This window comes from Heterocephalus glaber, unplaced genomic scaffold, assembly GCF_053883595.1.
Source record: "Heterocephalus glaber isolate CG9 unplaced genomic scaffold, H.glaber_assembly_v1.0 deba00000331, whole genome shotgun sequence".
Taxonomy (NCBI): Eukaryota; Metazoa; Chordata; class Mammalia; order Rodentia; family Bathyergidae; genus Heterocephalus; species Heterocephalus glaber.
The window spans coordinates 57,839,225-57,856,042 of NW_028258142.1; the positions used below are offsets into that span (position 1 = coordinate 57,839,225).

General features: G+C 41.8%; 1 protein-coding gene across 10 annotated transcripts in view; it reads left to right on the plus strand.

The window, feature by feature from the left end:
* The first annotated feature begins 473 nt into the window (after nt 1-473).
* Esco1 (establishment of sister chromatid cohesion N-acetyltransferase 1) overlaps nt 474-16,818 on the plus strand; it is a 66,000-nt gene continuing 49,655 nt past the window's right edge. For 7 of the 10 annotated variants that reach the window (XR_015442407.1, XR_015442416.1, XR_015442410.1 and 4 more), the window contains exon 1: nt 474-743. The gene's annotated coding sequence lies outside the window, so the exon portion shown is untranslated. The remainder of the gene's footprint in view (nt 744-16,818) is intronic. The other 3 variants (XM_087189785.1, XM_087189787.1, XM_013075291.3) reach the window with 1 other exon arrangement.

The following is a 16,818-nucleotide window of genomic DNA, read 5'->3' on the forward strand; positions in this document are numbered from 1 at the left end:
CCCAGAGGACTATTACAGGCATGTGCCACCACGCCCAGCTCTTTTACATTGGAAGATCAAAGGCTCTTGGTCTAGACACTGGAGATACAAGTTCACGAAAGCCACGGGGAATCGTTACCATGGGTTTCCAAGACAAACCACCCCGGAAGCTGGGACCCTGGGTGGTTTTAGTTCCGATGACCCCCGGAGGACCAGCGGTCGCCACCAGGAGTCCCCACCGCCACCTCGCCCAGTGCCCTCCCAAGGCGGCGCGCACGCAAAGTCTCCCATCACGCCTGCGCCGAGGACGGACGCGGCCTCGCCTTTTCCAGTACCCCTGCCTTCCAGACCGGGGTGAGAATCTGCACGACTCAGAGAGCGAGGAGGCTGGAGGAGCCGGTGCGCAGGCGCGCGCAGCGGGCGTAGGGACCGCCCATCTGAAGGGCGGGGAATTGCCGCCGTCGCCGGAAGTTTGGCCTGTGCGCCCCTGGGGGGCGGGGCCGCGGCCAGAGCAGCTGAGCGCTGGCGAGACCCGGATGTGAGACAGCTGCTGGCTGCAGTCGGACCCGCGGCCGGGCTGAGCAGAGGAGCGTGCGTCCCTCACGGTCCCCGCGGGAGCGTCTTGCGCCTTTCCCAGAACCTCCGCGGGACCGACGGCTGCTCCTCTCCTGTTATACCTCGGTGTCGCGTGTCCTGGCGCGCGTCTCCGGCTCGGGTCGCGCCCCCGGGAGGACGGTGGGAGGTCGGCGACAACGGCGCCTGAGGTAACCTGCCCCGTGGCTCTTCACCTGCCGCCGCTTGCGGGCGTCGGGGCGAACGCGGGGCCGCGCCCAGGTTGGCGCTGGAGCCCACGGCGACTGCGGGGCCGTCAGGTGGCCCTGGCCTCGCCCGCCCCACGTCACCCGAGCCCGCCCGGCCCGAGGCCTTTGCGCACCGCTGCGCGGACGTGGGCATCGCGGTCCGCAGCCGGAGCGGCCCCAAGGTCACGGGGCGTCGGGGTGGGGGCCGGGCCTGGGGGCCCGAGTGCAGTGTGCGCCGCGAGGGCAGGAGTGAAGTTCACGGCAATGGGGCGGCGCGGGCAGAGGGCACCGGGTCCTCGAGGTAGTATCGCCGTTCACGAGATCATCCCATAAAGGGGGCTTGTTTTGCCATTGGCAGCAGAAGATAGCGAATCCCAAAATGCGAGCACACCCCGCACCCCGGCTCTGAAAGATTTGTTGCAAAAACGTGGCTTGGACAGAATTTTTCAGGTGTTGGGAGTTTGGCGGCCGCAGAGGAATTAGTTAAAGCGTTGAGATCCAAGTACTGTAGTTTTATCTGAAATGAAGTTGGCTTGGCAGGAAGTAGTTTCGGTATACAGAGTCTAAATAGTGTTCCATGGAGAGGCTGAGGCAAGAGGATCGCCGCGAGTTCGAGGCTAGCCAGAATTTAATAGTGAGGCACTGTCATAAAAAACAAAACGAAACAAAAAGTTACAAAACGATATCTTCAAAAACAGTATTTGCTGAGAAAAAAATACTATTAAGTGGTATAATAGAGTGGGTGGGATTTACCCCATCCAAACATGATTTAAAAAAAAAACAAACCCCAAAAACTAGGTAGAGGCTAGGGGTAGCTAGTGGTAGAGTGTCAGTTTACCAGGCGCGGGAGTCTGGATTCAATCCTCCTCAGTACCAAGAGGAAAAAATACCAGACAAACTGAATAAACCATAGATTTTAGTTGTAAATATCGAGGTTGCTGTGAACTGCACTATATTCAGTTTTTGTGATCAATTTATATTCTGCTTTGCATAGGGGTCCAGCGCTAAGGAACATTTTCAATTTGAATAATTTGAAAACATGAAACGATTTAGATACTGATGAGATTAGACAGGAGAGTAGGATGAGAAGTGTTTAAAAGTGTTGAATTTGGGCCTGGCACGGTGATCTCTTGCTTGCAATCCAGGACTCAGAAGGCTGAGGCAGGAGGATCACAAGTTTGCATCCAGCCGGAGCGACCTGGTAAGGCCTTGTCTCAAGATAAAAAAATAAAGCCCGGCTTGGTGGCGCGAGTCTGTAATCCTAGCACTCAGGAGGTTGAGCCAGGAGGATCTTTGGGAGTTCGAGGCCCCCCTAAACTATAGATTGAGGCCTTGTTCCAGCCCCCCTCTCCCCTCAAAATAAAAAAGGTCTTGGGGAGGTAGCTTAGTGTAAAAGTTTGCCTTGGATCCCTGGTTTAAAAAAATAATAACTTGGCAACTGCAAATTCAGACCTACAGCATGAGGAAAGGAGAAAACTAGGACTGTAATAGAGCCATTTCCTCCTCTTAAGCAGAATATGCCTTAGATCAAGTGTTAATTTTTGAACAGCATTTGTCCTCTTACTAGCTTCTCCCCTTCTCAATCATTTCTTTTGTTTTATTTTTGGTACCGGGGATCGAACTCGGGTCCTTGCGCTTGCGCAGCAGGCGGCAAAACCACTGAACTAAATCCCCAGCCCTCAGTCATTTCTTTTTGAGGAAGGTATGCTGTCATGTTGCCTTGCCTCATCTAATATAATTCTGTAGTGAACAAGTATTTTTTTTTAAACATCTGCTCCATACAAGGTTTTGTGGTGGCATTTAAATTGATGAATTATGCTTAACAGAAGAACTAAAAAAGGGGTCTAATTAATGAATGCCATTAACATGCTTTGCTGGATGGCCCTTTTTGGCTTGGTAATTCATTAAAATACAGAGCTGATTGGATTTATTCTAATAATTAAGGTGACTAGGGTTGCATGATTAAAAATAATGGATTGTTTTTCTAGTAGTTAAATATTTTCTTGCCTTTTATGAGCAGATTTATATCCTACATAGAGTTCTTTGGATACTCTCTACTGAAGGTGATATGTTTGGATGATAAAAACCAATTCCAGTAAAATTGTTACCCTAGGTAATAATTGACTCAGTGATTCTTTTTTTTTTTTTCCTACTGGGGATCAAACTGGGGACCTTGCACTTGTAAGGCAGGTGAAGAACCACTGAGCTAAATCCTTGGCCCAACTCAGTGATTCTTAACTCTTCTAAAACCCAGATTTTCATATTTTTCTGTGTGTGATTCAGTGAAAATTTTTGGCTCTATTTCTACAAAAGCTCAGTATTACAGATTTATCGTAGGGCAAAATGTACATACAGTTTGCTGTCTTTTCTCTTTTTGGATGGAGTCGGAGAACTTTATACTTGATTGTATTCTACATTTAAAGAAAGCAAAAAAAAAAAATAGAAAGCAAGATTTGTATCCTCTTTAGGTAAAAACTGAGAAAGTAAATGAAAATAAGATAATCAAGTATTGCTTTAGGGCTGGGTTTGTAGCTCAGCAGTGCCGTGCAACTGTTTGGCAAGCTCAAGGTCCTCAGTTCGATTCCCAGTACCAAAGGAGAAAAAAAGTATTGTTTATTTATTTTTTTTGGTACCAGAGATTGAACTCAGGACCTTGTGCTTGCAAGGCAGGGTGGCAGAACCCCTGAGCTAAATCCCTGAACCAAATTTTTTTTTAAATAACAATTTTTTTTTTGGATCCTTTTTTTTTCCTTAAGGTACTGGGTATTGAATGCAGGGTCTCACACATGATAGGCAAGCGTTCTGCCACTGAATTATATCTCCAGCCCCCTCAAGATCCCTTTTAACTTTTAAAAATTACGTAGGACCTCAAACAGCTTTTGTTTAGGTTGGATATATGTGTTGATAGTTACTGTTAGAAATTATGAATATTAATGTATTTAAAATGCATATTCTAACTACAGGTTAATGTAACTTGCTTAAATTATAATATATTCCAAACAAAATTTAGTGAAAATGGCAGCTGTATTACATTTTTGTAAATCTCCTTAATGTTTGGCTTAATAGATGACAACTGGGTTCTTCGATCAAGCTGCTGTATTCAGTCTGTTGCTATGTGTCGTGGTTGAAGTGTATGAGGAAAATCCAGCTTTGTGGCAGTATTTTTGAGAGGGGATATTTTCTTTTTTTTTTTTTTTTTGTACCAGGGATTGAACTCAGGACCATGTGCTTGGGCAGCAGGCGGTGAAACCACTGAGCTAAATCCCTGTCCCAGGAGGGGATATTTTAACAGCTTTTTCAGATAACTGTGGTAATTCTTTGTTCAACAATAAACACTATGACTAAGTCAAGTTTATCCTGAGAAGCAGGAACACAACTCCAAAGAATGATCACAATTTAGTCAGGCTTGGTGGTACATGCTTGTGATCTCAGCACTTGGGAGGCTGAGGGAGGCAGACTGCCACAAATTTGAGACCAGCCTGGGCTATATAGTGAGTTCAAGGCCAGCCTGAACTACATAGAGAGACACTGCCCCTGGAAAAAAAAAGAGGAGAGGGGTGAGGGATTTAGCTCAGCGGTGCCACTGCCTGCCTTGCAAGCGCAAGGTCCTGAATTTGATCCCTGGTACCAAAAAAAAAAAAAAAAAGATCAAATTCAGTCATCTTGATAGGAAATTAAATCATAAAATTCTTTTTTTTGGGGTACCGGGGATCGAACTCAGGTCCTTGTGCTTGAGAAGCAGGTGGTGAAACCACTGAGCTAAATCCCCGGCCCCTATAAAATTCTTATAATGTTCTCAGTAAACTGGTGTTCAGTAAAACTAAATATTATTAACTAAAACTAAAAAAAGATATTCCACCCTGAGGGCAAGAATGAAATTTTTCCTAAAGGGAAGGTGTTGGTCCTGATAAGAGGGAAGTGGGAAGTTGGGAGTTCACTGATGACCCAGAATGGAGACACCCATGGATAAAGCAAGTGGGGAGTCAGGGTGCACCTGGTAGAGCTGGTACCCAGGTCAGGCTACAGAACTCATTTAGAGACTCGCCTTATATTGGCAAACTTGTTATTTTATTTAGTGGGTCAGCAGATTTCTTTACAACAAATTATTAAAAAGTATGCTATGGATTAAATAAGAAAAATCTAGCAATTTTTTAAAAAATTCTTTTATTAATACATTTTAGGTATATAACAAAATCTTTAGCAATTTAATATTCAATTCACTTGAGAATTTGAATAACAGTCAGATCTCCTAGCAGTGTTAACAGCACTACCCAGAAACCACGTAGTTTATTTATTTATTTTATTTATTATTTCTTTTTGGTATGGGAATCAAACTCAGGACCTTGAGCTTGCGAGGCAGGCAGCGGAACCACTGAGCTAAACCCCCGGCCCCAGTACCTTTGTTAATAAGCAAAAATTATTACCAATTAAATTACCTTTCCTTCAAAATGTTAGAATGTACTTTTCAAGTTCAACACAATACGGATAGCCCTGTGACTACTCTTTGAGCACTTTCCCTTCAGCCAGCTGTAATCACTACCCTGAATTCAGTGTTTATAATTCTCAGCTATTTTTTATACTTGACTATATCCTATTTCTAGATGAAAAAGTATTGTGATTCTTTTTTTTTTTTTTTTTTTTTTTTTGGTATGGGGCATGGAACTCGGAACATTGCACTTGCAAGGTAGGCAGCGGGATCACTAAGCTAAATCCCTGGCTTATGATGCATTTTTTAAGTCAAAGATGGGATGTTATGTGTTCTTCTATAACATTCTTTTTGCTCAATATTATACCTAAAAAGTTCAACAAAACAAATGGTGATATCTTAAAAGTTAGTGGAGGGCAGGGGATTTAGTTCAGTAGTGCCGCTGCCTGCCCTGCAAGCACAAGGACCTGAGTTTGATCCCCCGTACCAAAAAAATAAGTTAGTGGAATCTGAAGCCTTTTTATATATTTTTTGTACACTATTACAGTTCATTGGTTTGTTTTGTTTTTTGTTTGTTTTTGTACTATTGGGAATTGAACCCAGGGCCTTGTGCATATCACATTTTGTTCATCAGTTAATTGACATTTATTTTGTTTCTATTTTGGCTGTTAGGAAGGCTGTGAACATTTGTGTACAAGTTTGGTAGACACATGCAGATTCACTTTGAACTGTCATGTGTTTTATGTAGATACAAACAGTACATAAATATATATACTCTTGTTCCACAACCAAGTATACAAGTATATTAGTTTTTTTTTTGGTACCAGGGATCGAGCTTGGGTCCTTGCGCTTGCAAGGCAGGCGACGGAACCACTGGGCTAAATCCCCAGCCCCCAAGTATATTAGTTTTTGATGTGATATGTCCGAACAGTATAGAAATACAAAAAGTAGGGCTGGGGATTTAGCTCAGTGGTTCCACCACCTGCTTCACAAGCATAAGGTCTCAAGTTTGATCCGTGGTACCAACAAAACAAAACAAAACAAAAAAAGAAATACAGAAAGTAAAATGTGGAGGTATTCATTCTTTGTGTACACTATATCTTTTACCTGCCAGAACTAATCACTGGTGTGTGTTTTTTCCAGGGTTTTTTTTTTTTTTTTTGGATGCTGGGATTTGAACCCAGGATTGTGCACATTGCATATGCTAGGCAAACACTTTATACTGAGTGACATCCCTAGCCCAGTGTATCTTCTTTTGTCATTTTTTTTGAAGACAGGTCTCTACATAGTATAGGTTGGCCTTGAACTTGAGAATCTGCTGACTCAGTCTCCAGTGCTGGGATTATAGGCAACTGCCATCAGGAGCCTAGTATATTTTCTTTATGCTATGTACACCTATATATGACACATTGATTTATATCTGCCTTATAGAATTATATTTATGTACTTTATGTACCCGCTCTTCTTTTTTTGCGGGGGGGGGGGGGATCAAACCTGGGACCTTCTGCTTTCAAGACAGGCGGTGGAACCACTGAGCTAAATCCCCAGGCCATACCTGGTGTTCTAATGGCTGTCAGAATTCCACTTTGGTATCTTACTTTTTGGATGTTTTTGCTTATGTAGCCCCCTCCCCAGCCTTCTTCCCCAACCTCAGTAGCTAGCACCACAAGCATACCCCCCCTGCGCCTGATTGTTAGGCACTTTTGAGTTTAAGAAATACTTGGATTACCTTAGATAATGGGAGTTTCATGGAAGAATGCAGAGAAGTAAGAAAAAGTGTTCTTAGAGCTAGATCTTGTAAAAGAAGAGTACAGGAACCTCCAGAAACACACCAGGCCTTACAGAAATCTGAATGTTGTTCAAGACTCACAAGGTTGCTGAGAATAGTACAACTCTAGCAGTTGCCTTACCTTGTTTTTCTTCCTCTAGTAGCAGTTGTACTGTAATTACTAATCTGTCAGCCCTTACAGCAGTAGGTCTCAAGCTTGGATGACTTTGCCTCTTATAGGAAGTTTGGCAGTGTCTGAAGGTGTGTATTTTTTTGTTTTGTTTTGCTCTATTGGAGATTGAACTTATCATTGAGCTATATCCCCAGCTCGTTTTCTTTTTGAATCAGGGTCTTGCTAAGTTGTCCAGGCTGGGTTTGAATTTGTGATCTTCCTGCCTCAGCCTCCCAGAGTCCTAGGATTATAGGAATGTGGCTTCACGTCTGGCAGAATTTTTGATTATCAGAACTGGTGGCATCTGGGGGTGGAGACAGTCCCGCTCAACATCCTCTGCACAGGATGGCTGCCTGTGGAACAGGCACTTTCTTTAAAAGGTTAGTAGTGGTGTCATGACATAGGAAGGCCCTGCATTATAGTGACTGTTTGTTGGATGCTTTGGGGTCAGGATCCTACCGTTGATCTGTCTAGTTAGCTGGGGGGAGCATAGCTGGGTCAGAAGGTTTTGTATATGACTATTAATTAACTGCCTGAGGCTTTTTTTTTTTTTTTTTTGGTTTATAGGATGTATCAAAAAGTTTGGTTGAGATGGAGTAAGAATGGTAGGTTATTGGAATTAAGGAGGTTTTTTTTTTTTTTTTCTTCAGTTTTTTGGAGAAAAGGTCTTGCTATGTAATTGAGGCTGCCCTCAAACTTAGAAATCTCCTGCCTCACCCACGTAAGTGCTAGGATTACAAGTGTGCATTTTCTTGCCCAGCTATTAAAGACCTGTGGTCATCCATGTGAACCTTGTAGCCAGCAATGATGGCAGTAGGTCGAAGAAGAAAACTATAATTGAAAAGTTTGTACTCACTAGGATTATAATAGTGAAGAAGGTATAAAGGAATATGCTGGGTGAGGTGAGGTATACCTGTAATCAGTCCCACCACTCTGGGAGGCTGAGGCAGGATGGCAAGTTCAGGCCCAATGCGGGCAATTTAGTGATTTAGTGAGACTTCCTCTCAAAAAAAGGGGTAGGGGAGGGCTGGGGATTTAGTTTAGCAGCACAGCACCTGCCTTGAAAGCATGAGGTCCTGAGTTTGATCCCCATACCAAAAAGGGGGTGGGGGTGGGAGGGAGCAGCATGAATATACAGTGAAGGCCCTGGATTCAATCCCCAGGGCTCCAGAAATAATAAAAACAGAATGGCATAAACCTTAAAAGAATAGTGGAAGTAATTTTGAATAAGACAAAAAATTACCATGGTGGGAAAAACTATAGGAGTCTTGAGGTGAAAGTTTCCTTAGGAGATGTGTTTGTTTCTTGTGTCTGCTGTAACAATTGATTTTTTTTTTTTTTTTTGGTACAGGGAATTGAACTTGGGACCTTGTACTTGCAAGGCAGGTGGCAGAACCACTGAGTTAGATCCCTGGCCCCTGGTGTAACAATTGAGCAGAAACTTGATAATTTAAAAAAAAGTATTCTTTCACAATTTGGGGAGTCTGAAGTCTCAGATCAAGGGCCCACTCCTTTCAAAGGCTCAAGAGGCGAATTGTAGGGCTGGGTGTGGCTCAGTGAGTGGTAGAGCCCTTGGGTAGCAGGTGCAAGGTCCTGGATTCAACCCCCAACACTGCAAAAAAAAAAAAAAAAAAAAAGAATTCTTTCTTTTCTGTCTTCTGGTGGCTGCTTGGCGTTCCTGGGCCTGTTAGCACATTATTCTGATCTTTGCCTTCATTTTTACATTTCTTTGATCTCCTTTTGTGTGTCTCTTACAAGGATGCTTGTTAGATTTAGGGCCCTCTTGGATAATCTGAATGATCTCATCTGAAGAGCCTTAATTTTGTGCACAAAGACCTGTTTTTCTGAATAAAATCACGTTCACAGCTTCTGGGGTTCAGAATTCAGAGAGATTTTTAGAGACCACTGTTTGTCCTACTACCGAAGAGCTTTAGAGCAAAGGGAATGGTTTAAAGACAGCCAGTTTTTAGATTTATTCATTTGTGGTTCTGGGGCTTGAACCCCGGGCCCTTGCACTTAGCCACATCCCCAGACCTGTAAATTTTTTTTTTTTATTCTGAGATAGTCTTGCTGAATAACTAAGTTGGCCAGGATGGGCTTGAATTTTTGGTCTTTCTACCTGAGCCTGAGAGATTACATACCTGGGATTATAGATATGCACCACCAGGCTTGGCTGCCACTTTTATTTAGTTGTTTGTTTATTTTTTTTTTTGGTAGGGAAGATCGAACTGGGGTCCTTGTGCTTGCACAGCAGGCGACAAAACCACTGAGCTAAATCCCCGGCCCTGGCTGCCACTTTTAAATTAAAGGTAGGAAGTAGAATTTGCTTTAGTGAAGAGATTAAAATAGGAAGCTTATTTTCCTAGGAAAAGAGTTCATGTGGGCCCAGTGGAAAGTAAGAGTGAGCTGAGTGTGGAGGTGCACGCCTTTAATCCCAGCACTTGGGAGGCTGAGGCAGGAGGAATGCTGCAAGTTTGAAGCTGGCCTGGGCTATGCAGTGAGTTCAAGGCCTATTTGAACTACATAGTGAGACCTTGGCTCAAAAAAAAAAGGGAGAGATCAGCATGTGGAGAATTGGAAGGTAATAAAAGAAAAGATCATTTGATAAGAGGACCTTGCATTTGGCTGGTAGGAGTGGATATGTACAGATTGAAGGCCTTAAATGTGAGATGTCTAATGCTCTTGGTAAACCTTTTAGTCTTTTTTAAATTTAAATTTTTTACTTTTTTATTTTATTGGCACATTTTAGGAATACAATATAATGACATTCATCATTGGAAGTTTGTACCTTTACATAGTATATCTTGGTTCTTATTTTTAGTCTCTTTGTTTTTGGAGACAGGGTCTCATAGTGCAGACTGACCTTAAACTCACTCTGTAGCCCAGGCTGGCCCTAGAACTCCCAGCAGTCCTCTTCCCTCAGCCTCCTCAGTGCTGAGATTACAGGTGTGCACCACCATGCCTGGTAGACTTTTTAGTTTTTGCTTTGTGCTGTGTTTAAGTATTGCTGAGAACTTTCCCAGTTGGTTAGTTGGCTTTTGTATATGTGCTGCTGAAGTAAGCATGGGTTAGTTGGCTTTTGAATTTGTGTGTTTTATGGAATTGAAGAGGTAGTGTGCGCTCGCTCCCTCTTTCCCTCTCTCTCTCTCTCTCTCTCTCTTTCTCTCTCTCTCTCTCTCTCTCTCTCTCTCCCTCTCTCCCCCCCTCTCCTTTCTCTTTCTTTCCAGACAGAGTTTCACTACATAGCTCAGGCTGAGTGCTGGGATTACAGGCTTGTTCCACCAGGCTGGCCTCGAACTTGGAATCTTCCTGGCTATGCCAGGCTCATTGTAGTGTTACAAGGTTTCTTTCATCTTTTTCCTTGAAACCTTTTTGTATTCGTATGTTCTAAGTATGTTTTACAATTTTGGTTTATCTAGAGGATTTAATCCATTAACATATTTCTGCTATGAATATTTGAGGTTAAATCTGTCCTTTTATATTTTATTGTTTGTTGTATGTTTATTTTTTCTTAGTTTGTATTTTTTTTTTTTCTGGTACCAGGGATCAAACTCAGGACCTTGCACTACATCCCTGGGCCTTCTCTTAGTTTGTATTAAACATCATATCATTGGGGAATGATATCAAGTCAGTCCTAGTCTCATCAATTTAAAACATTAGTTAACTCCTTTGCATTCATACATAAAGAAGGAGGGAAGAAGAGGAGCTAGCTATGATCCTCTTTTATAATTTATACTATATCAGTATTACTTGCTCATTTACCTGTTTCATATTGGTTTGTGTCAATACTAGGCTGGAGGAGGACTTATCTCCTGGCACCCCATTCTCCTCAGTATTAAGGCCAGGGCTTTCACACTGAGCTATGTCCCCAGCCCTTTTGTATTTTTTATTTTGAAGCAGTCTCTGAGTTGCTCAGGCTGGGCTTGGACTTGCAGTCCTCCTGCCATAGCCTTCCATAGTATTGGAAATTTGTTGCTCTCTCTGTGAAATATATAAATATTGAATATATTTTATATATTATATATCATGTATTTTAGTTTCTATTATTATTTCTTTGTACATGGTACTGAGGGCTTCATGCATACTAGGCATGTGCTCTTAGCATTGAGCTATACCCCAGCCTGTGTGTTACTTTTTTTTTTTTTTGGTACCAGCGATCAAACTCAGGACCTTGGGCTTGTGAGGCAGGTGCAGGTACCACTGAGGCAAATCCCCAGCCCTCTGTGTGTTACTTTTTTTTTAATTATTAAGTTTATTGGTACATTTTAGGTATACACAAATTTGTTTGTTTGTTTGTTTTGGTACTGGGGATCGAACTTGGGTCCTTACGCTTGCAAGGTGGGGCGGCATAACCACTGAGCTAAATCCCCAGCCATTTTAGCTATACAGTACAGTTACATTCATCATTGGGAAGTTGTACCTTTACATGATGTATCTTGGTTCTTATTTTTTCCCCGTTCCCCTGCCCTCCCTTCAACCCCTCCACTCCTCCCTATTTACAAAGACTTTGTTTCCATGTTTTCCTTTTCTCATATTTTTTCCTTTCCCTTCTTTCCTTTCCCCTACCCCTCACACTTCCCCTACCCCTTTAGACCTTTTCTTCCTATTTCACATTATCAATTATACATTTTTATCCTTATTTATACTTTTAGTTTCTCACACCAGACAAACTATTCGGTATTTACACGTGTGTCCTATTTTTTTTCACTTAAGAGTGCCCTCAGTATGCATCCATTTAGCTATAAATGTCTCTAGTTTCTCGTTCTTTATGGCTGAGTAGTACTCCATTTTATAAAAACCGCATCTTCTTTATCCAGTTTCCAGTTGATGTGATGGGCTGTTTCCAAGCTTTAGCTATTACAGACTGTGCCGCTATAAACATGGGTGTGGATATATCTCTGTGGTATGATACTTTTAATTCTTTTGGGAAGATACCCAGCAGAGGAATAGCTGGGTCAAATGGGACTTCCAGTCCTAGTTTTTTGAGGAATCTGCATGCTGATTTCCACAGTGGTTGCACCAGTCTGCACTCTGTGTGTTACTTTTTAACTTCATGGGTGGTCTTGTGTTTATTGTCCGTTAAGCAATCTTCTAGACAAGGTTTTTTTAAGAGGTGCTGGAGTTAATCTCCTGGATTTCACACATAGTTCTCGCTCTCATTTTGTAGCAGTAACTCAGTAATCACTTCCTTCTAAAGCCTTCTCTGTCTCTGGTATAGTGGCATGAGGAAACCTGAGTGATCAGTAGTAGTACTCAGTATCTGATTATCAGAACTATTATGATGCCTGCAGACCTGCCCAGGAGTATGAGGTAGGGGTTTGGCTGAGCAGGGTGGATGTAGTAGACTCAGTCTAGCAATCTCCTTTCCTCTGCCTTTTTTTTTTGGTACCGGGGATTGAACTCGGGTCCCTGCGCTTGCAAGGCAGGTGCGGTACCACTGAGCTAAATCCCTGGCCCTGAGTGTACACATTTTAACCTCATTGGCTAGGCTGTTTTGAGCCTAAGTTTTAGTTAATCAACCTAGCCAACTATGTAATACAATTCCTAAATACTCTAGATTGGGAATTGGTAAACTTTGTGCATTGGGCCAATTTTTTTTTTTTTGGTACCGGGGATCGAACTTGGGTCCTTGCGCTTGTGCAGCAGGTGGCGAAACCACTGAGCTAAATCCCCAGCCCTATTGGGCCAAATTTGACCAGTTCTTTTCCCAGCTCCTACTGGCCCACCCCTTGAGCTAAAGATAGTTTTCATATATTTTTTGAGGGTTGTAAAAAAACAAGCCAGTTGTGGTGGCAGACACCTATATTCTAGAACTGGGGAAGCTGAGGCAGGAAGATTGTGAGTTCAAGGCCAGTCCAGACTCTCACTGGGAGAGTCTGTCTCAAAACAGAAGACAGATGAAAAAGAATATGTGAAAGATTGTATGTGTGGCCCACAAAGCCAAAATTACTTGCTGTCTGGCCCTGTCCAGCAAGAGAACATGAAGTGAACCTACTCATAATAATATATTTGGTCAGATTAAGCCTAATGTTCCATCTCCCTTAGTCATTTACCTTTATATTTTTATTTTTGTTGTTTTTAGTTGTTTACCTTTAGAACATACTCTTGCTCTTCATACTGCTAGAGTGTGGAGGTTGTTTCCTCCTAGAGCTGGTCTCTCATTTCTGGGCACTGTACTGGGACCTGATTCTCATGTGGCTGACAAGAATTAGTATTTCCTTTTGAGGCACCTGCTCTAATTGCAGTAACCATAATAGTTTTACACAGGCAAAGGGTGATCAGAGATGATTCATCTGCAGGCAAGGAACATTCAGGGGGATTTGGGAATTCAGAGTTCTCAGTCTTACCTGTGTCTGCCTATAGGATCCACACCTTTGGAGTTCCTACTTGTTACTCACCTTGTCCTAAATAAATAAAGCCTACCTGTTAGTGGCCAGCAGTGCATATACCTGATGAAGAGTCTCCTGTTCCCCTGCTCCTAGCCTCTGGTCTTCTCTCACTGCCTCCTGTGGCCAGATTGAATCTAAATACAAGCCCACACCTGTGCAGTTTGTAGGTGTGCAAGGTGCAGTGGTGCAGAATGGATCTGTAAAAGAACATTAGAAAGAAGAGCACATAAAAGAGGAAATAATTTTCTTGAGCAGGCGTGTATCTTGTGTGTTCTGTGGTAAAGCTATTTCATGTTAAGTCTTTTCCTGTGAGTTCCAGCAGTATAATATCATTTCTAAGGGATATAAATCTGAAATATGCTCATTTTCTTTTCTTGATTTTAATTCTCTAGATCAGCATTAGCATTATCCAGCAGAAATAAAAGCTACAAATGTGAGCCATATATGTAATTTAAATTTTTTTTTCTAGTACTGGGGATTGAACTCAGGACCTTGCGGTTGCGAGTCAGGTGTGGTGCCACTGGTCTAAATCCCTGGCCTTGTAATTTAAAATTTTTGAGGAGCCACACTAAAAAATAAAAAGGAATAATTAATATTAATTTAAATAGTATATATTAAAATTAAATATAAGGAAAGTATTTCAACACATAATCATACAAATGATTAATGAGATAGTTGATATTCTTGCTTTCATACTAAGTCTAGAAATCTGATGTGCATTTTATACACATATTGCTTCTCAGCTTGAAGCAGCCACATTTCAAGCACTCGGTAGCTGCATGTGGTTAATAGATACCTTAGACAGTGAGCCTCTAAACTGTTCTTTCCTAACCTTTGCCGGTTCGCCTTCAAGCCCATTGTCCTAGCGGGCAGATGTTGACTTGGATATATAAATGTGGTGGGGAGGGAATTTAAGCAGGCAGTGCTGCAGGTATTCTCACACTTGAAAGTAGCAACAGCAGCTTCTTCTCTCTTCTCCCCTCCCCGCACTTAGCTCCATTCTCATTCAGGACTTTTTCATAATGATTTTACGTATTTAACTTTCTAATAAGCTTTCAAGGCTAAAATGTTTTGAAATTACCATCAGAGGTGTGGTGTTTGTGCTTAGCATGCACCAGGCACCAGGTTCAGTCCCTAGCACTGAAAAAAGTTACCATTAGTGCTTTGGAAAAAGCCAGAGCCCCTCTGGGTAGGTGGTGCTGTAATCCCCGTTCTTGGGAGCCTGAGACAGGAGGATTGCCATGAGTTTGTGGCCAGCCTGGGCTACATAGTGAGTTCAGGGCCCCCTGAATTACAGAGCGAGACCTTGTATCAAAGAAGAAAAAAAAAGAGAGTGAAAGCAGAGGCCTGCCTACATGAAGGCTTAGTGGTGAACTCTCCATATAGATTTGGGGGCAATAATTCCTGAGACATTTTGGAGTTTTTAGGTTTCCAGTGCCAGTAGGTAGCAGTTAGGAATTCTCCAGCTTGGTTAAGATTCTATCCGTAGTTAAATTCATTTTTTGTAGCCAAGGATTTAGCTCAGTGGTTCCGCCACCTGCCTCACAAGTGCGAGGTTCCCGAGTTCGATTCCCGGTACCAAAAAAAAATTCATTTTTTGTAAATTAACAGTTGGTTATTATTTGATAACTAGGGCACAAAGATGATATGAAGTTTATCCTCTAGTGGAGGATGTTATTGAAACAGACATTTCCATTGTAAACTGCTTAGTCCTGTACTAGAGGCACAGTAACCATTTGTGTAGTGAACAGAGGGGGCTAGTGGGAGCACAAAAAGAAAGCATTATGAGTGAACCTCACTAGAGACATATGGTATAACTTTTCTGAAAAGATAACATTTAAACAACTGGTGTGTGTATGTCCGTTTCCGTGTCTGTGTCCATGTCCACGTGTGTCCACATGCTAGGGGTTGGACCAGGATCTCTCTTAGGTTAAGCAAGTGCTCTACTGCTGAGCTACACACTCCCAGCCCTGATTTTGTTGTTGTTGTTGTTTTCAGTATTGGGGATTGAACTCAGGACCTTGTACTTTCAAGGCAGGTGCAGTGCCACTGAGCTAAGACCCCAGCCCCTGATTTTTTAAAAAATACTTTAGAAAGAACATGTTGACACATGCTAGGTACTGTTTATCATTTTGTGAGAAAAACTTACTAGTAATTTATATCTAAAACCAATCAGTACTTTACTAAATTTAATACTCATAACTTCTGAAAAAGATCTCTTGTAGGCCTTATTCAATTTTTGTTTGAAGGTGATTTAAAAAAAATTATTTATAAATTTTACATTAAAATGAGTTTCTATTCAAGGCAAAATTTTTTAAAAGAAAAAAACTGCAAAGTAGAAGATATTTGAAGTCTCTCTTTCTCTCTCTCTCTCTCTATATATATAACAAAGATGTCAGAAACAAATATATTAAAACTTTTATAAATTAATGAAAAAAATCAGACAGCTTGATAGAAAAATGAACAAAAGACCTGGGTGAATACTTCTCAGAAGAGGAAATACAAAAGATACTCAAAGTCATTAGTAACCAGAGGAATTCAAAATTACATAACCACAAGATTGACAAAAATTAAAAACATTGCATTACCAAGTGGTAGTGAAGCTATAGAGCAACAACAACTCTTTGTACTCTGTGATGATGCAAACTCAGACAATCAGTTTGGAAAATAGTAACATCTAATACTATTGAAGATACCTGTAGTCTGTGTTCAGCAACTTGACTCCTAGGTTTGTTTATTTATTTTTGGTACCGAGGACTAAACTCTGGACCTTGAGCTTTTGAGGCAGGTGTGGTACCACTGAGCTAAATCCCTGGCCTTGTTTATTTGTTTTTAATTGTTTGACTCCTAGGTTTATATTCCATTTTAACATAGGGTAATGACCAAGAATGAATGAATTAATTAATGAATAAATCAGTCTGTCTATCTATCTGTTTATTTAATTTTTTGAGCAGGGTCTTGCTATGTAGTTCAGGCTGACCTTCAACCCACTATGTAGCCCAGGCTGGCATTGAACTTGCAGTGAGCCTCCTGCCTCAGCCTTCCAGTGCTGGGATCACAGGGTTGTGCTACCACATTTGGCTTAATTTTAAAATTTGAGATAGTGTCCCAAATTAGTAAAGTTGCCCAAGTTGGGCTTGAACTTGGTGTGACCTTCCTGCCTCAGCTTTCCAGAGGTCTGGGATTACAGATGGATGCCACCATGCCTGGAGTATTTGATGTTTTTCATGGTCTTATGTTATTTATTTTGCTTTGATGGGGATAAAATCCTATTAGAACTAATT